Genomic DNA, 21,747 nt, shown 5'->3' with positions numbered 1-21,747 from the left:
ATTATACCCTAGCTACTTACTAAATGAGACTGAGCTGAATTGCATGAAATTATTCGGTGCATATATTACAATATACTGTGACATATAGGCAGACGTTTACATGGTAAAATAATAATATAACAATAATAACATAATAAAACAACACCTTCAAAGTTAATTTAGTGAATATATTTTATCATGCAACTTGGAATTATATTAAGCTGACGGCTATCTGATCAAAATTGGCAACCTTTACTTATAGACAATAACAGCACACAAATTACGCTCACGACCATGGGATCCCTTGTGCGTTTAACAATAAGATTAAGGTTATTCCAGAAGCATAATTTTATTACTCACATATCAAACCAACACACAGACATGTGAACAAATCTGTATAAGCAATGACTGGAACAGGAATACATATACAGATTTTTTTCTAAAAATTCACTATCTATAATGAAAATAAAAACCTATATTAATATCAATTCATTAGTGATGTAGCGTCAATGGCTTTATTAATAACCTACCAAATATTTTTATAAATAGTAAATCTCCACGCCTAATAAAAATAGATAATATTGTGGTATAACACCTCCTACTATCATAGTCTTTTTATCATCTAAGCGATCTGTCATTAATAACTTATGTCACGATTACATTAACATTAAACGATTTACATCTATTCTATGTTTTAATATTATATTGTTATTACAACATTAATCTGGCGACGAGGTATGTCGTTAGAACGTTTTAATTTTAATACATTCGACAATAACACAGAAGATTGGGAATACTATATACAAAGATTTGAAATAGAACTGCAACTCCATGGCCTCGACGGAAGATCCCCAGATTGCAATAACAAGAGGAAACAATTACTTCTCTCCCGAGTTGGTTCAACAGCATTCAAGATACTTGTGGATTATTTTCGCCCATCTGCAGTAACGTCAAAAACCTACGATGAACTTGTCAAAGTACTTCATGAATATTACGGCAAAAAACGGTATGTCCTTTCCGAACGAGTATCTTTTGCAACAAGATATAGAAATGAAAACGAAACGATTTCACAATTCGTATTACAACTTCGTTCACTCGCCGGGTACTGTGAATTTGGTAACACACTAGAAGAACGTATTAAAGATCAATTAGTAATTGGTATTAATAATATTGTATGGCAACAAGAACTTATAAAAGAACACCCAACAAACGATTCCAAACTCGCTGATGTTATAGCTACATTGAACAAACTAGAACAAGCAGAAATCCAGAGCCAACGTATAACAAACACCACTACCATTGAAACAACTGCCGAATTACAAGCCGTAAACAAAATCAATACTCGAACCAGCAAGAGATCTGTAAAAGAAACGCCAAATTCATCAAAAAAATGTATATTCTGTGGGGGAAATTTTCACCAAAACATAAACGAATGTCCTGCAAAAGGGAAGAGATGCAATGCTTGCAACAAATTGAACCACTTCTCAAACGTTTGCATAAGTAGTGGCCGTCTTAAAATCAATAAATATAATACAAGGCATATTGCTTTCAAAAAACAATCAAATCTCAATGATAGTGAGAATGAAAATTCAGGGGATGAGAGCATACATACCTGTACAATTAAGTTCCCAAATTCGGTTAGCAAAATTATGATATCAACAGAACTCAACAATAAGTTAGTTGAAATGTTATATGATCCTGGAGCTGTACGCTCCGTCATTGGTAAAAGACTTTGGGAAACAATTGGACGGCCATCATTAAAAACATGTAAGAATCTTGTTGCCTATACTGACGTTAAGATTGAAACGTTAGGGGTTTGTGACATTTCCGTGAAGGCTTTTAACACAGTGAAAGTATTGTCGGCTTATGTGACACAACATAATGACCTGCCATTATTTGGCTTAGATTGGTGTCTACAATTCAACTTGCCTATGCCACCTGGTGCCCGTCTGTGCAACATTAAGGAACCCACAACAAAAACGAAGTCCGATATGAACACCAAAGATAGCTATGAGATTGACCTCATTCTAAAAGATTTTGAAACATTGTTTGACGGAAAGTTGGGAACAATTAACTGTCATAGCGCGAAAATCCATATCCCCAGTAATATACGACCGAAGGCATTCCGGCCGCGACCAGTTCCTCTCGCATTACAAGAACAAGTCAATGAGGAGCTGAAGCGTTTAGTACGTGAGGGGGTCTTAGAACAAATAGACACCATGGCAACGCCGATTGAGTGGGCATCACCCATAGTTATTGCGATAAAATCAAATGGAAACGTACGCATCTGTGCTGATTTCAAGGTAACAATCAATCAATACGTACAAGTAGATGATTACCCACTACCGAGATTTGAAGAAATTACCTCAAAACTAGCAGGAGGACAATTATTCACTAAAATAGACCTTAAAGATGCCTATCTCCAACTATTGGTACATCCAGAGTCTAGAAGGTACTTAACCATCTCAACACACAAAGGTTACTTCCAGTATAAACGATTACCCTTTGGTATATCTTTTGCACCAGCAGTTTTCCAAAGAATCATGCACCAAATCCTAAGTGGGTTGGATGGAGTTGTATGCTACCTCGATGACATATTAATTACAGCTGGTACTCGTCAAGAACACATAAAACGAGTCAGAACAGTATTACAAAGGCTACAAGAAGCAGGTATCAAAAGTCAAATTTCCAAATGTTCTTGGTTACAGGAAAGTGTGACTTTTCTCGGTCATAAAATTGACAAAAATGGGTTACATCCAACATCAGAACGAGTTGAAGCCATCAAGAAGATGCCTACTCCAACCAACGTAGCTGAATTACGATCCTTTTTGGGTTCTATTACGTATTATGGTAGATTTATTGATAATTTACATGTTAGATGCGCTCCCTTGTATCGCCACTTAAAAAAGAATCAAAAGTGGGAGTGGACCATCGAGGACACGCAAATAACAAACGATCTGAAAAACACTCTGACATCGAATGAAACCCTTGCTCACTATGATGAGAGTAAACCCATCTACGTCAGCAGTGACGCTTCCGATAAGGGAGTTGGTGCAGTCCTTTTTCATAAAATAGACAATACAATGCGACCTGTCGCTTTTGCTTCCAGAACATTATCTGAAACGGAACGTAGATACTCAACAATCGATAAAGAAGCATTAGGTATTGTCTACTCAGTAACAAAGTTCCACCAATATCTCTATGGTCGGAAATTTACTCTTTTAACGGATCACAAACCTCTCGAACGTATTTTTAGCCAAGATAGAGAGACACCTAAAATTGCAAGCAATCGCCTGCTTAGATGGGCCATGATTCTGAATAGTTACGAATATACTATTAACTACCATTCAGCCAAGGAAAATAGCCCAGCTGATGTATTATCAAGACTGCCACTACCTAATTGTGATACAACAATAGAAGAACGAATAGGATTGCCGAAATTTTCACATCTCCTACACCTTAGACTAAGTAACATACCTGTAACAAAACATGAGCTCAGAAAAGAAACACGTAGCGATACAAACCTTAACAAAATTAAACAATATCTAACGAACCACTGGCCAGAAAAGAAAGAACTATCAAACGATATGCATACATATTACGAAAAAAGAGAACAAATGTCATTTGAAGATGGAATAATTTTGTGGAATGGAAGATTATGTATACCCAAGAAGTTACAGCCTGCTATGCTTGAAATGTTACATGACGGACATAACGGCGTCAATGCTATGCAGTCACTAGCGAGACTGCATGTTTATTGGCCAAACATAGACAAAGACATCCAGAATTTCTTAAAACGGTGCACACTCTGTCAAGCTTCAAGGAGTAATATTAATGCTGCGCCAGTGTATCCTTGGGGAGTACCACCAGAACCGTGGTATAGGTTACATATAGATTTTGCGGGCCCATTTTTTGGATATATGTGGCTCATAGTAATAGACGCCTATACAAAATGGCTAGAGATTATACCAATGAAATCAACAACATCGAGATCAACAATATCTCATCTAGATACTATATTCGCAACATTTGGCGTGCCCAAATATATCGTTACCGATAATGGTCCTCAATTTATATCTGACGAGTTTAAATCTCACTGTCAAAATATTGGTATAACACACATTAGAACGACCCCATACCACCCTAGAACAAATGGATTAGCAGAACGTGCTGTTCGTACATTTAAAGAACGTTTGTTAGCTTCGGACAAGAGTATCGATTTGCATGAACGACTTAGCAGGATCCTTCAAGCTTATAGGAACACAACCCGTCGATCAACAAACCGAACTCCTTTTGAAGCAATGTTTGGAAGGCCAATGCGTACTACCTTCGATTTATTAAAACCAAACATACAAGACGACTTAGAACGGATGAGGCTGTATAAAGAAATAAGACCAACACAGAAGGTAGTCGTTCCGCCAACATACAAACACGGAGATAAAGTTTGGGTAAATAAACCCACAGGGAAGGGATCTGATGCAGGTATAATAATAAAATGCAACGGACCATACTCCTATGAGGTACAGTTTTCGAACGGAGTCCGACAACGCAAACATTCCGATCATTTACGCCCAAGACTATCTAGCAGTCAAGATGGCATTCCAGCATATACTCACTATCAACGAATCACAGATAGAGAAGCTCGACTACAACATAGTGGTGATTGTGGAAGACAATCATCACCAGTACCCTCTACCAGCAGGCAACACCCTGAAGGTTCAACACCACATGATGGTATTTTTGTTGCCACCTCAGCATCGAGAAACGATGAAATTACCCCTACTGATCCGCGGCCACAGTTACTACGTCGCTCACTACGCCAGCGGAAAATACCAGCACGTTACGGTTTCTAAAAACTGTATTTCCATTGGGGGGGAGTAATGTGGTATAACACCTCCTACTATCATAGTCTTTTTATCATCTAAGCGATCTGTCATTAATAACTTATGTCACGATTACATTAACATTAAACGATTTACATCTATTCTATGTTTTAATATTATATTGTTATTACAACAAATATATTTTCACAAACTTTATTATTCAAATAAGTAACGTTATAGAATGTTATTGGAGTGATAACAGCCATAGACCACTATAATGATAGTTCTCGTTACATTGTGACGCAGCATTGGTAACACGTTTTGGCAACATTCGTTTTCCTGCTAATATTAAGTATAAAATTGTTAAAGTAAGTTTCTTTTGTTGTTTCTTATCTATTAATACCCTAATTAAAATTCAAGTATATTTTATTTCATACAATAAAGATCCATTTTATCATTAACAAATTTAAAGTTATTCTAGTAAAATGTTTACAATACACATCATAGTTCAAATATTTTTTTTAGTTACGAAATTTGATTTTGTCCACACGTAGTAAGTATTTAAGATGGAAATGTAAGCTACTTCTAGTTGGTCCTACTACCGACCAATATATCCCAGTCACGCAGACGAAGTCGCGAACAGAGGTAGTAATGAATTTAATATTCATATTCGAATTGTAATTGAGAAACAATAAAATGTGGATAGGAACCATGGCGCGCCTGTGTGCAAATGAACCGGCGCGGCGCGGCGTACGCCGAAGGACGCGACCGCATTCCGCTCCGCACTACTACACTCGAGATGGCACACATACCAACAGGCACTGCACTTGTGTATGTGTTATTACTACTTATTAAAATAGGTACTTTCAAATAGTACCTATGTTAAAACCGTTTGTTCGCAACATTGCAAGACTTGCAGCACACTCAGTTGCAACAACATAACTTAAAATTATTTTCCGATAAAAATACAACGACATAATCATGATAGAATTATAAACACAGGAGTAAACCCTATCGATTCCAAAAAGATTAAGAGAGCACAGTAGCAGTAGAAGGAGTCGCTGGATTTATCCAAATTTATACAGAATCTGCGAAGATTGATAGCGTATCATGCGAGAATTGAAAATCTCCTTTCTGTAATGGCGATGTAATTGTTATTTTCCCATAATTATAAAACGAATCCGAATAAATCGTCATATAGTCTACGAACAGGAGATAGAGACAAAACGAAATAACTCCGGAAACTGTTTAATCACGCAGCGTGTATGGCAGGCGCTAATCTCGCGGGCAGCCGCCACCGAAGCGAATCGCATACAAATGTACCGCCAGCTCGGGCAAAAACTGCTGAATAATATCCCCCTGTTCTACTCGTGCGAGCTTTATGTACTAGGCACACATGTCATAATGATGCAGGCACAGCACGCCGTTTACATTAACAAGACTGTTAAAAGCTGTATGTACATAATTTTTTTTTTAAATATGTATCACATGAACAAAACAAAGACGCATTTCATTCCGTGTTTCAGCTGCCAACTGCGTCATTATTATAATGAATCTGTACACAATAGCAAGCCCGTCAATGATAGTATATTCAAGAGAACAAATTTGAAATTGCATACATTAAATGAAAAAAAAAAATACTTCCAAGCTTTGTTAATTGTTTACAGTTCAGTAAAATGTTCAAAGATAGTTTGCAACCGAATTGCATTGAAATTTTGTTTACACCACCAATTATCTTGATGTTGGCACAAATTATTTGCATCATTAATGACGTTACAGTCTAAGAACACTCCGAATTTTGGTTAGTTCAGTAGAACCGACTAGTAGTAGACCGGTCATAGACGACTGAGATTTGTAAGAAACTATTTTATATATTACATTCACTTTTGTGTACATTTATCTTACAGATTTGTCAATACTGTAAAAGCTACTATGTTTATATGCATTAGTTTTTGCTAAGTTGTTAGATTTTACTCGTATATAAGACTTGATATATTGTACATAAGTTCCATGAGGCATTCACTATGAAATTTTATGTTAGAAATACCCAAAATGAAGACACGGCGAGGCGGTGCCACGGAATTTGCTTTTAGTTGCAAATTTTCCTGTATAAATTAACGAATTCCTACATTGTCTAAATATATTATGTTTTAAATACCGTATTATTCATCATACCCTTTATATTTAAGAAAAAGGTTTTAAATTTTCTGAATAATTATAGTTAGTAATTATAGTTATAGTATACTATTGACAATGTATCACTGCATACATAGTAGTGTAAACAATAAGAACGTACTTATTAATATTTTCAACCGACTTCAAAAAGAAGAATGTTCTTAATTCGATTGTATTTTTTTATGTTTCGATTTAGAAAATTCTTTTTTGTCTGAAAGAATATATTTACAAATTAGTCCCATAGAAACTTTATCAAAATTAAATTATTAAACTTTTAACTCTAAATTGTAATGTCAATATATACTATACCAATTTAGACTATGAATCCCAGCAGAGGTATTTAATGGTAAAGTTGGAGACAATTTCAAAAAAAGATTTATACTTCAAATCGCCCATATTTTTATCCTTGCCACTTCTGGAGCAATTATGATAATTATATAAATTTTATAATTATAATTTAAGTTGCAATTTTATAAGCACCAAAACTTTAAGTTATGTTTAAGTTATGCTTTCTCCAGATTCTCATTATTTATTCAATTTCCTTATTACATATAGTTATTTTCTGTCATATTATTTGAGAACCCGAATCAGAAGTACACCAAAATTAAGTTAATGAAAATGTGTCCCTATTTACCTAAACTGGATATAATTTTTTTTAACCAGTTCCATCTTTATAGTGTATCAGTTCATAAATATTTGTTTTGAATGTTTTTTTTTTCTGTGATCTGTCTTATATTGTCTTTTTTTTTTTATCATACAGATCTATTTTAACATCTTTTGAGTTTATAAAAATGTATTATTTATTCATTTACTAAACCTGTTATGTTGTATTTGTTCTTTCGATTCGATCTCCATCTTTTTTACTTTATTAACATTCTTTACATTAATTACCTTTATTCAGACTTTCTTTTCATGTTCATTTATCTACGTAACTCTAATTCTAATGTTTTGTATATATTATTGTACCTTTCCTTCGGCATAATAAATATTTTGTAAATAAATAATGATCCATAATAGAGTAATAAAAATAATATGACGCTGAAACATGATACGCTACGTGACATAACGTATATTATCTTACGTCTACATCCCCAAAAAAGGATGAACAAAGCGTATTTAGGTACCAGTGTAATTATTATTAGTGTGCTCTTATTGAATTGTTTATTTTTCTCTATAGTTACTTGTTACATAATCCGGAAACATAAAGATTGTAAGAATTCGATGCTAAAGTACGTGCTAGAATTTTTTTTAACAAATTATTATTATATAACCATATGACTTATTAATTTTTTTTTTTATTAAAATTGGATACAGTCATTACAATTTTAACATTTTAACAACTTACCCCGTGTTGATTTATACTAATTTATAGCCGACTACAAAAAGGAGTTTCTCAATTTCGTCGTATTTTTTGTTTTATTACCTCATAACTGATTCAGTTTTAAACCGATTTGTTTCACCTCATTGTTGATGTTGATTTTTTATCTGAAAGATATACTTACAGATTGGTCTCATAGAAATTTATATTTAGTATATTTATATATAAATGTATATATAGTTATTTAATTTATAAATAAAAAAATATCAATTTTGCCACAATTGTAGGTGGTTTTTTTTTGTTTACGTAACACGATCAACATTTAAAGTATATATTGAAATCAGTTTTCTTTATTTGTTAAATTTATTATTTATTCTTATCTCCAATTAAAATCATAGACATAATACATATAATTATGTTTATTAAATCGATAAAAAAACTCAATTATAAAGAGAAAAAGATTCGAAATGCATATATTTTGTGAATATCAATTGATTCGGATATTAAAACATAAATTCTTGCAATAATATCGCCGTATTTTTAAAATAATGGCAATAAAATTCTACTCAGACGTGATAAAGTTGAGCACATGAGTGTAAAATACGTGGCCACTCAACTCTGCCGGTAAATCTTCACTTTATTCAAGCTGGTTGTTCCGCTATGAGTCAAGGATATCTCCTCAGACCGATTTTATTGCTTTTTATTGCGCTGCCCTTTAATGTGTCAGCATTAATTCTACCCGAGAATGACCTCAATAGAAATAAAACATATACGAACAATCGTTACCATAAAACACTGTAGTGTTTCATCTCTGTTTCTCAGTTACGGCCCATCGTTACAAGACTGATTCTGAAAACAAGAAGATTTTTGTACAAAATATTCATAATTTAACGTTACATATCTAAACACGTGACAAACAAAACTCATTCTAATAAAATGTAATAAAATAAAAAAGGCCATATTAATTAAAAGGAAAGATGTTTATTTTTAATACGACAGAGTTTCTTACGTTTAGTTAATGTCTAACATATATTTAAATATAAACTAACTAGCTTTTACCCGCTGCTTCGCTCGTGTTAATATTGATTTTATTTAATAATGCTGGTTGTTGATTATTGTCTACCTATGGAGACTGAGATCTCCTATGAAGACTACCTTAAGGAGTAGTTTGAAAAAAAAATGTATACTTTAAATTTGAAATATGAACAATAATTTTGCAAAGTTTAAAGTAAATCTAACGACGCAATTAAAAGTTTCATTAAAAAATTATCCTTTCCTCACCCTATCCCCTATATGTTTTTTACAAGAAAAAGTAGCCTATAACAGTCTCCAGGATCATATCTATGTCTATGCCAAAATTCATCATAATCGATTCAACCTTTTAGGCGTGAAAGCGTAATAAACAAACTCACTTTTGTATTTTTTTTATACAACTTAGAATGGCAAACAAGCTGACGGCCCACCTAATGGAAAGTGGTAACCGTCGCCTATAGACATAAGCAGTACCATGGACATAACAGAGTATACTGTTACGCCCATGATACCCCCCATGCGTTGCCATTTTTAAGGACTCGGGTGTTATTCCTCTGTACCCAAGTAAATTCACGCCGTATCCCACCCTTCAAACCGAAACACAGCCATGCAAACCACAGCTGCTTTACGGTTGAAACACGAATGGGACAGAAGTACCCAAGCAATCGACTTTTGTACAAAGTCTCCCTCTGGTAGAAATATATTGTTTTTAATATTATTAGTCAAGATGTTAGACGCCCTTTCATAATAAGACTGAACAGAATAAGATTCTAGATTTTTATATTTCTTCCGATTAATAACAAACAATAAGATTTTCCAGTTCAATACGATTCTCCATCTGGTGAACTATGAGTATATATTTTATAATTTTATTTCATTATAAAATCTCGTAAATTTCCTTTCACACTACAATTCATCAGTTATACCTAAAAACTTTCTACAAAATCTAACTAAAAAACATGCATGAAAAAATTTATAGATTTCCTTTGTACAGACTTGGTTTAGGTCTGGTGGGTGTAGGGTGGCAGCGGGCAGCAACAAGCAAGTGCGACGACGAGATGAAACCGGCGCGACTTGTCGACGCCTGTGAACCCACTCGACGTAAAACTAAATTTACAATCATTCTAGAACAACCAACAATATTAAACGGCTTATATATAAGCTAGTAATGTACTTCATTTAAAAACGTACACAATCTTTTTTTACAATTCTAAAAACAAAATTACAAACCATGGTCGTCGTTCATGTATTGTTTTCCCGAAATATTTTTAACCCAAAATTTTATTTGCAAGTCATTTCAAATGAAAATTTCTGTTAAAATTATTTTTAGTCATCAATGTAAGTAATTCTCATAGGTAACAACCACAAATTCTCCGAGTGCACCCAATTCAACCAAAACATTAACTAAACGGTAAGATTGGGGGAACCCCCGTCTTACTTCAATTTTCCCTTAAGTAGTTTAAGCGTATTTAATCGATGAGTAAGAAATTTATGCCAATTGTTTACAAAAGTATACATACCTATTTATTAATAACATATTTTCGTAGATCTAGGTTAAATTTTTATACAACTTTAAAATAAATGCTATTTGATTGAGACGAATCAGTAATATTTATTTAAGCATAATAGATGAAGTATCAACGTACAAAAAGTGGTTGAAGATGAAACTCACACCCAGTGGGTTTCGTCTCGACGTAAGTGGAAGAAATGTGGGAATACAACTCCCAGCCTTAGGATTCCCTTAAATAGACAACCTTGTTAAAAAATAAAAGTTATTCATTTATAGTTTTTTTTTTGTCAGTTGATTCTAAAGAAAACTTAAATATTCTAGAAATATATTCATTTTTTATTTATTCATTAAAAATAATTACAACATTATAACAGCAAAAGCCAAATCAATGTTATAAATCTAGTGTGCTAACATACAAACTTATAATAAAAGTATTTATATGAATTAATTTCACCTCAAAGATTTAAATCATACTCTAAACTAAATGTTTGCAAAGATATTTGGATATTTCTTACTCAATCACGCATACAAGTAAATGATAAAGTGGTTTTGCAAATTGCTACACAAATAGACCACATACCAAATTTATAAAATACGTGGGATTCTTTTATCATAATCTACTCGAGAAAATCCGTGGGTTACAACTAGTACTACGTAGTGACTGCTTTAGAACTATGGTATAGGTATATACCTATTGTACGATTATAGTGTACATTCTTCTAGTCTTCTAGTGGGTACTTGATTTTGCTTTCTGCGAGAATTTTAAATTTTTTAATTTTAAATTATTATTTTATCTTTGGACCCACTGACATTTTACGTTACATCTGAGATCAATTTTAATGTTTTTTTTTGTCAGTAATCTAAAATATTAAGACTTATAAAAAGTTTTATTACACGACAAAATAAAACTTCTTAACCAATGATTAGGATAAATAAATGTAGGCCTCCGCAAACACCAAGGTGTGTACGGATAGCGGTTCTCAAATTCCAAGCTTGTTAAAAGATTGAAGACGTAATAACCAGTTATCAGTGGTCAGCAAACACCACATCATATAAGCAGAAACCGACATCATTAGGAATACAATTTATCCCTAATTCCATAGCTCCTCATAGTCCCACGCACACTAAGCGGATTGTCAGCTTATCGCCTTACAGCCATACTCACCTATTTTTTACAATAATGGCAAAAAATAGTTAATAAGAGTATAGAATGCTACTTTCGGAGAAAAAACGACAACAAAGCCGTGATCCCTGAGGCTTTCCTGGGCGGTTTTTCGAATTCCGTGACTCAAATAATTAAGTCCAAAGATGGGGGTCGCCGGGTGAAATTATACATTGTTATTGCCACTATAAATCTCATTTTCGGTGAACGCGCCCGCACTGAATAACAAATATTTCACTGCGACCAAAACTATAGGTATATATTAAAAAAAAATTATAATACAATCAAATACGTATCGTCCTATGATACATGATGGGACACATGTATGTTAATACATATATTAATTTTATATCACGACTAAGAACTATCGCTGGCTTCTGCCTGTAACTACATTATCCTGTTATTAAATGGCTAATAATATACCACATGACAACTGTTTAGAAAGCAAAATGTTAATTTAGTAACTAATTTAGAAATTTTCAACCTAGTTTAGAAAATAGGGCTGTATATTTAAATACCTATGTGTATTTCGTGATACCTTCTCTGGTTCTGAATAGATTTTCATGATTATTTTTGTGTTGAATTTATATTACTTTTTCACGATTGAAGCTATTGTATTACAGAGACATTTCCTACGATTATTCTTATTCTGGTAACCACCCACGTACTTTAGTTGGAAAGGGTGTAGTAACCCATATGAAATAAAAAATAAAATAATGTAGTGTGGAACTATCATCCCCAAGGAAGTTATTCGAGATACGAAAATATGTTTTTTTTTTCCTTTGAGTACTAAGTAGGTCATGTGACGTGACATATAATCGTTTGTATGAGAGGTTCAAGAGTTAAATTCGTATTCCGACTACTTTCCTTGTGGGAAGAGGTTTAGTTTTATGAAGACATATGGCTTCTGTTTGATTTAACCTTAAAGACGAAAGATATATACTTCAGGAAAAAACTCATTTCTACAAAATGCTGTCTATACGTACGCATCGTAAGTCCTAGGCTATTTATTATGTACTGTAAGCATTGCGTTACCCGCGGCTGAAAGGCGAAACGAATGACACCCTATTTATCAAGATCGGTCCAGCCGTTTATTTATTACGAGGGTACATAGACATATTTATATATTAAACCTGTTCACACTTAGTTGCAATGCGTATATTATTGTATTTTATAAAAAGGTACTAAAAAGTAAGAAAATGTTTCTTTGTAGTCTCCAATCACACATAAAATTCTACAGTAAAAGATTAGTAATATATAGATATAGTAAAAGATTACAGTGGTATAATGTTACATGCAAATAATTATACATATGCATACCTTAACAAATTAATAAAGCATAGTGCAGCGTATGGCATCTCTCTACCGGATAAAACCACTGCTTTGCTCGGTAGAGTCATATTACAAGCTAAGTCATTTTTTACGCAATTTAGAATGGCTAATAGGCTGATGTGTGTATTAATTAAACGAATTGTACGAGTATTAATTAGTAATAACTAAAGTATTTATACAGAATATCTCTAAACATTATAAATGGTGTTGTGTGTTTGTGTCCCTAATCGACAGTTGGCTTATAAAAGAAAAATGCGAAAACCATTCAGCAATCACATAAAAACTCGCTCGATATGAATATCTTACTCAAAATATAATTAACTAAGTTAAAAGTGCATGGTTCTTTTAACATGTGTCCAACACGATCTCTGACGTTTTTTATTCAGTTCGATAAAATCATACCATTAACTTTCTTTACACATACGGGAAGTCGACTCCATACGTACAAAAGGGTATAGAAACATAATACCCCTGGATCAATAACATCTAAATAGAGTGTTACACTGCAAATGCTTTATAAAAAATGGTCTGACTAGGTATTATTAAAAATGTCACACTTTTAAAAGTATTATACATTTTGTAATGAATTATTTATCAAACAAATCGTCATCTTTGATATTTATCTATATGTAAATAAATATTTTTTTTTCCAATATAATTATACTAAGAATTACACTTTCAAATTTTCATACGCCGTGATAAGATTGAACATATTACTATTTTTGGGACAATCTTTTATATTTGACGCACCATCTAGATGTTTATGATCTATGCTATCTATTCTAACCATCGTGAACACGTAGATCTACGTACATAATCTACATTCAGTACATAATCTAGATATAGGCGAAAGTCTACAGATTCGCTTCGTCACGGTTCTCGGCACATACTGGATGGCAATCTCCTCTAGTCATATATCTACGTCAGTACAGTCGTGATGAAACAAGGCAACTTACCAATCGCGAAAGTTTACGACTTAATCTAGTGTTCTTTAACTTGTATTAATTAAGTTGACTTGTAAATATCTAATTATTAAATCTAACGGCGAATACACTTAAGTTGATCAATATTAATTATACGAGTAAAGTCACGGGTCTTCATTTAGTGCCACATACGATATATATTGTTTCTATTTACATATTTTGCCATCCCCAAACAAAAATAATTGAACGATATAGTCTTCATTAATCGACGCACTCACAATACATTTTCATCTCCACTAACAGCGGAAAGTTCACTCAAATACGTCTACGATCAGCTGCGGAAACGTTTGACTTCGTACATTAAACTTAGAGCGTTTACAATTTTTATTTTATACATATAATATGTCCGAAATATCTATTTGAACAGTCGATAAATCTCTCACTGATATTGAACTCTTTGAGCAGGGAATGCTGGTGCGGCGAGCTGTTCAGCTATAACATTCACTACCAAAGAACTATAATAATAAAATAAACAAAGAATAATATATAATATTCTAGTATGTAATATTTTTTAATTTCTTTAAATACATTATTAATAAAATAGTAAATAGTTATTAAACCTATTTTATATTTGTTAATAATTATAAAATATAAAAAAAAGGATTCGGGTTCAAAATAAATTCTAAACGAGTTTACAGTTAATTTTGAATCCGAATGAGAGAGAAACTAATAAACAAATTCCATCGGATGGGCTGTTAGCTTTTTTGCCATTGTAAGTTGCATAAAAAACGAGAATAAAAAATGCTATAAACGCTAGTATTTCGTTGTGGTATACATTTTATTTTTATATTTATTTATTTTAACATGACTTCAAATAAAGAAACTTCTTTATTTGCCTCTATTTTTAAATGATTACTTCGCCAATTTTAAATATATAAATAAATCAGAATCAATGTTTTTTAACTAACATTGGGCATGTTACCAACCACCACTATCACCAACTGGACTGAGATACTTTTATCCCAATCGTCAAACCAATCTCATAATGCATTCTGTGTAAGCATTGAATAGCAGTGGTGACTGAATACATCCCTAGTTTCCCTGCCTGTGTTTCAAGTTTTCGAATTGACACAAACTGTTCAAACATTTGCAGTGCCTAGTCATGGACATAAATAAAGCTAGACGCGTTAGATAGATGTATCAATTATGCAAGGTATTTTAGCTAACACTAAATCTCAATGATTGAATTAAAAATTTTAAATGTGACAATTAAGGTGGCAACTCTTTCAGCATAATTCATCATTATCATAATCAATTATCATTTTACTGTTGGGTATGCTCCCTCCCCAATTTCGCGTAGACCATAATTTTTCGGTCTACTATAACTATACTGGCCATCTAATTTTATTTCAAGTTTCTTCCCTGATACAAACCAGTTGATTAAAATACAGTTTAAAACAAATTTTGTTTTCCTAATTGCTTCTCACGGCATCCTAAAAACGTAAAGATTGACACTATTTCGTTTTAATAATATTCTTATTCCGTTACCAAACGGAGTAAGTAACGTTTAAATGGAGTTAACTGATCTTTATTTTTCTTTAATTGCAGAGCACCGGCGGTTGTCGTTCAGCGAGCGGAGCGGGCGCGGGCGCAGTGACGGTCGCGAGCGCGGGCGCAGGCGCGGGCGCGGGCGCGTGCGCAGCGCGCATGGCGAGCGCAGGCGCGCAGTACCGCGGCGGCGCGCCCATCTATTTTAATAATAATTAACAGCGATATCCGTGGCCCGCGGCGTATACGCCGCAGCAATCAGTATTTGTATGGTATTGTAAAATATTTATTATATATAATTTACATTGGACACATGCCGCTTATCCGCCGCCGCCTCAACCCTACGCAGCAGCACCTAGCCCGTATACGCCACACCAGGTAAATATCAATTTTGAAAAGAATTAAGACGTTTTTCTTGTCTAGAATCGCAGTCTTGACTAACCTATAAAATTTTGTGTTTTTTTTTTCAATATTATCAATTTACGTAGATACTTACATACACGTAAAACTTGGTGTTGTAGGCGTCCATAGACGGACCGTATTCGTATATTTAACACCATAACAGTATTAAAAAAGTAATATAATTATGAAATCAACTAAGTATATAATTATGCTAAAATTATGTAACGAAAATCGCTTACCATAGACGTCACGTTGCATAACAATGTGACATTCATTGGTAGGTAGGAAAAGCAGTAAAAAAGTGCATATTAAGGGAGCAGATTTGAAATAATATTTATACTTAACAAGAAATAACTTAAAATTAGATGTATTATTACAAGCTTTTATTTAGCATGCGATATGTAAATAAAAGTATGTAGGTATTTATGTTGATGCAATTATCCTCAATCCTCAACCGACTGGGATAAAATATACACGAAATAAACTTCTTAATTAATGGCCTGGACGTTCTTAGGAATGGTAACCAATACCTCCTGCGCTATCGGTTTTTTGTATTTATTTTATTATTTTTTTTAATAAATTTATTGTATACACATGACGGGAATTTTCGTACCAATGATTTTTTTAGGATGATTATGTAAAGTTGGAAGCAGATTTGTTAGCCCATCGTGTCTATTTTAATAATAATTAACCATGCTGGTTTCGATGTCCGTGGAGGTCGACTTGACAACATCCTTTATGGATACAATTTTTCGTGCATTGCTAATATATGAGAAATGCTGTTATATAGACTAAATGCCCATTACAAATAAGAAATGCCTTATATCCCCCCCATACGTTAAAAGTTTGAATACCCTCACACTAGCAATCAGTATTTGTATTGTATTGTAAAATCTTTATTATATATAATTTACATTGGACACATTACAAGTTTTATTATACAATGGCGGACTTATCACACTTATCTCTTACAGTCAATTTATGAAAAGCTGAAAGAAAACTATTGAATGTTTATTTATTTATTTTAAACTTTATTGTGTAAAATAAATAAACAAGTAAAAAGAAAAATAACACATACAGTAAATATTACTGAAAAGTGATACAAAAGGCGGCCTTATTCCTTATGTTCAAGAGTAAAAACTAAAAAATAATAATGCATAAAAATAAATATTGAGCAATAAATGATCGGTGCCTATGTAATCGCTTGTATTAATCTAATTGAAGAAATATCTAAAAACTCAAAATCAAATTAAAAGTTTTTTATTCTGTAGGCTGCATAATAATATTGTCTATGTCCACGTCTTGCGGCTGAGATGACGATGATGAAGTACAAAATCATAAACACCCAAAAATTTGGGTGTTTAAAATAAACCCAAAACACCCGGTTTTTACCCACCAGACTTTAAACCCACCCAGGTGGATTGCCCATCTCTAAACACGGCACTAAAATGCTAAAAATGAAATGAATTATGCACATATTCCAAATTAAACTGTGATTGCGTTGGTCATCTACGTCTCCTAATGAGATCAGTTTATGAGCTATTTTACGAGAGATGGTGGCATCTCAATTTATTTAAAAACGTAAAATGTTCTTGGCGAATGTTTTGGGAACGGGAATCTGTACCTACTTTCGTGATGATTTCTTTAATATCTATTTATAAATTTGAAAACATATTAAGTGTGTTGTTTGCTGTAATATGTATATAATAACCCACTTATTTTAATATAATCTAAACGAAACAAGAAAATGAATGTTAGAGTAACTTATGTAGAAAATAATAATAAATTATTGAATTAATATTATTATATTTAAACATTGGCTGTGTCAATATTGATTAAACTTTTTAAATTAGTAATTTGTATAGAAATAAGAAAAATGTTTACGTTTTTCTGGATAAGTTTTCCCTTCATAAGAACATTCGGCAATATTCAACGAATATTGAAAAAAATTGTATAACTGGTCCAACCTAACTGTAAGTGTATATAACTGCGTTAATAAATAGGGTATGCAATTCCAGCAGACCGACAGGGTTGTAGCTCAGTTCCTCTAGATAATTAACCGCGAAGTCAGCACGTTGACATAGCTCCATCAATTTTCGTACTTCAACCAACGACGCGACGTTGTTCGTTATGTATTACACACAAACAATATTATGTGATTAATGCTCTCACCCAGCTCTTATATTGTAGGGCTAGATCATGATTTGCATAAAATTATATATACTCACAAGTTTTAGACACGTTGTAGGAACGTCGATGAACTATACACAACAATTAAGTACTTGAAATAGTGATGCATAGAGTTTTTTCAGCTTTAAACAGGTAGTTTAAAGCTGATCCTAAACCGGGTAGGAAGTGTTTACTCGGTGTGCATAATTAATTTGTACTGAACATATTATAATATATTTCAATAGAATGTAATAAAAAATTAAACAAACTAATAATTAACCCAACCATAGAACAATCATATTTAGTATAAATATAAAAAATGCAATAAAATTTGTTAATAATATCATTTGAAAAGTGCTTCAACGACAAATTGGTTACCTTTTCATTTATTTCTATTAAAACAAACTATACCTACATACAATCGACATACCCCAACCCATAGGTATACCAAATTTGTAAAAGAAAGAATAACTAAATGTAAAGATAAAACATTTCAAATATGAAATGCTTTCAGTTTATTAGAATCCACAGTCTACCTTCAAATGTGCATAATTAAACAATTTTCATAAACAGCACTTAGAGATAATAAAAATAAATCGCACAGTCGAAATGAGTTTCATTAACAGACAAAATATGAACATGGAAGTAGCATATCACGTAAATATTAAATACGGACAAACAAGTATGCATCGCATGTTATTTTATTCATACATCTACATCTTTGACAAAAAATAAAACTCATTCTCATTAATAAGTAATTATCATAGATTGCTTTTCCGAAAAGAGTATGGATAATATAGGCGTCGTTTTCTATTAATGACTTTTGTCATCAGTGACCATTTTATAAAAGAACTATTTATTAAAAATAAAAAATCTTATTTTATGAAAACCATACAGCTAAAAATAATAACTCAACTATAATATACATACTTATTTTATTAATTACCAATTATTATATTTCAGCTGTGATAATATTTACAGTATTAATCATAATCATAAATCTTACTTTACTTGCAATTCAAATACATCTAATCTTTAAAAAGCACACTGCCAACTATCTATTTAATTTTTTTACTTTCAGGCTCTCTGACTGAGTGTCTTACAATTATTAAAATTATGTACAACAATTTTAATACTCTAAAATATATCCCTTAAATTGTCCATGTGGCTTTATTCACTAGTTTATTATACCGGATTATCAGAATTTCTATTAGAGCTCGGTTTCGCTCAGCTACAAGGCACCAACCAACACAAACCAGATGTCGCACAAAGATCGTGTTCGCACTGCATCTACGAGTTACAATCTCACCCTCTCTCCACAAGAATCTTCTAAAAGGAATTTCTCGCGCCCTTATCGCTTTTGAAATAAAATGTAGCTCCTTGCGTCGTACGTGTTTTATTACAACGCGTCTCTACAGGATTTATCTCACGGCCGCTCCGATGCTGAACACTTTTTTAGATCGAGCAACATTTGAAAAGAATTCCGCTTATGTGATTGCGCTCGTGTATCTTTCCTTTTCACAAATAAACTATGCAAACGCCCTACACGTATAATATCGTTGGTACAGCGGAAAACTTTAAATATCTATTGACTGATCTTAGGTGACTTTAGTTTTTTTTAAGCAACTTAGACTAGCAAACAAGCTTACGGCCCACCTGATGGGAACGTGGTAACCATCGCCTATAGACATGAACAATACCATGCATATAACAGAGTATACTATTTCGCCCATAATACCCACCATGCGTTGCTATTCCTGAGGACTCAGGTGTTATTCCTCAGTACCTTGTAGAGTCCCACACTCTTCAAACTGAAACACAGCCATGCAAACACAACTGCTTTACGGTAGTAACACGAATAGGACAGAAGTGCCCAAAAAGTTATTTGATATTACCGTACAATTGAAAGCCTTTGATTTCAGGCGTTTTAAAATTGTTATTGTTATAAATAATAAGTACTAAAATTATATAGTTTCCTGCTTCGGAAACCTCTCTTTGTAATAGAATCGAAATCATTTTTAGGGTTCCGTAACTCAAAAAGAAAAAACAATCCATATTATAGGATCACTCGTGTGTCAGTCTATTCATCAGTCTATCACAGCCAATTTACTGCGAAACTACTGGACCGATTGCATTAATTTTTATTTAGTGCCCATATATAAGTCGGTGACTCAAAGATAAACGTGTAATAAATGAAAAATAAATTAATTTTAAACATAAGGTCCACTTTTGCGGGGTAAATTAGAAAACAAAAAAACAATGTTTTGCAAACTATATCGTTTGAAATATCAAATAAAAGGTCTTGTTGTAAGAATCCCAAATATATTTATTTTATAATTAAAGTTAAAGTTACGACTGCATACATACTTCTTTGTATTACCACAAATAAATTCTGTCAAATTTAAAACATATAACTTATTGATTAATTAAATTTGTTTTTTAACATGGTTGAATAGTCATTTTCTTGTAATTTTTACGCTCATTGAAAATGCAATTTCAGCTAAGTCGAATTGACAATAAATGCAACTGTAGCTTTCTTTTTAAACAAAAATTAAAATTTATAAGATAGTAACGGGAATTCCATTTATCTAACTATATATGTACTATAAAATTAACAGCGTCTACTCATTGATCATAGTTCACATATTATGAAACACAAATAATTATCTTTTATCATTATGTTAGTGTATCTTTTATCATTAGGCAACTGAAAAACTGTGGTCTGGATAATAATAACATACAGTATACTTCTTTGACATAGTTTGCACAACACATTCACACATAGTCACGAACATACCCACATTCATTTACACAACTTCGCTTCGCTTAAGGGCATATATTATTGTTTTACAATTGCTTGTCTATTTATATTATTGATTTTACTAACGTTCAAATTTTTCGGGATTGCCTGATCACCAATGATCATTTTGTTAATTTTATATTCCTTTTATATTAATACCCGCTCACTATATACTTTTTATTTGTTAATCTTTGTCGGGTGCCCACAATACAGGTTCGCTTAGTGTGGGGCCCATTGTATCTTGTGTTTGTAAATTTGTGTTTTTGTCAAATAATAAATTTCTATTCTATTTCTATTCTATTCTTACGTGAGAAGGTTACTGAGAACTGTGTGACATCTACCGGCTGAAACCTAATTCAGTATTTAGACCTGGATCAATTTAGACTATCTTTTGTTAAATTAGTCCAGGCTTAACTTCCTGACTCCAGTTCAAAGAGATTGTCGATATAACTCTTTATAATATAATATATAATGTGCTCTCCATAGTGGTTTATTAGATTCTTTTACGATTATTAAAATCATTTGTACGTCTTTTATTCATTATTATGTATTATTCTTGATGTACCCGACTTCG

General features: G+C 32.6%; 1 protein-coding gene across 4 annotated transcripts in view; it reads left to right on the top strand.

Moving 5' to 3' along the window:
- Positions 1–16,129: 16,129 nt before the first annotated feature.
- Positions 16,130–21,747, top strand: part of LOC113520558 (protein alan shepard) — a 36,261-nt gene continuing 30,643 nt past the window's right edge. For all 4 annotated transcript variants that reach the window (XM_031910085.2, XM_031910086.2, XM_031910089.2 and 1 more), the window contains exon 1: positions 16,130–16,180. The gene's annotated coding sequence lies outside the window, so the exon portion shown is untranslated. The remainder of the gene's footprint in view (positions 16,181–21,747) is intronic.

This window comes from Galleria mellonella, unplaced genomic scaffold, assembly GCF_026898425.1.
Source record: "Galleria mellonella isolate WM207_F2 unplaced genomic scaffold, CSIRO_AGI_GalMel_v1 utg36, whole genome shotgun sequence".
NCBI classification, from domain to species: Eukaryota; Metazoa; Arthropoda; class Insecta; order Lepidoptera; family Pyralidae; genus Galleria; species Galleria mellonella.
Note: the sequence above shows the minus strand (reverse complement) of the source record. Positions and strands in the feature narration are given on the sequence as shown.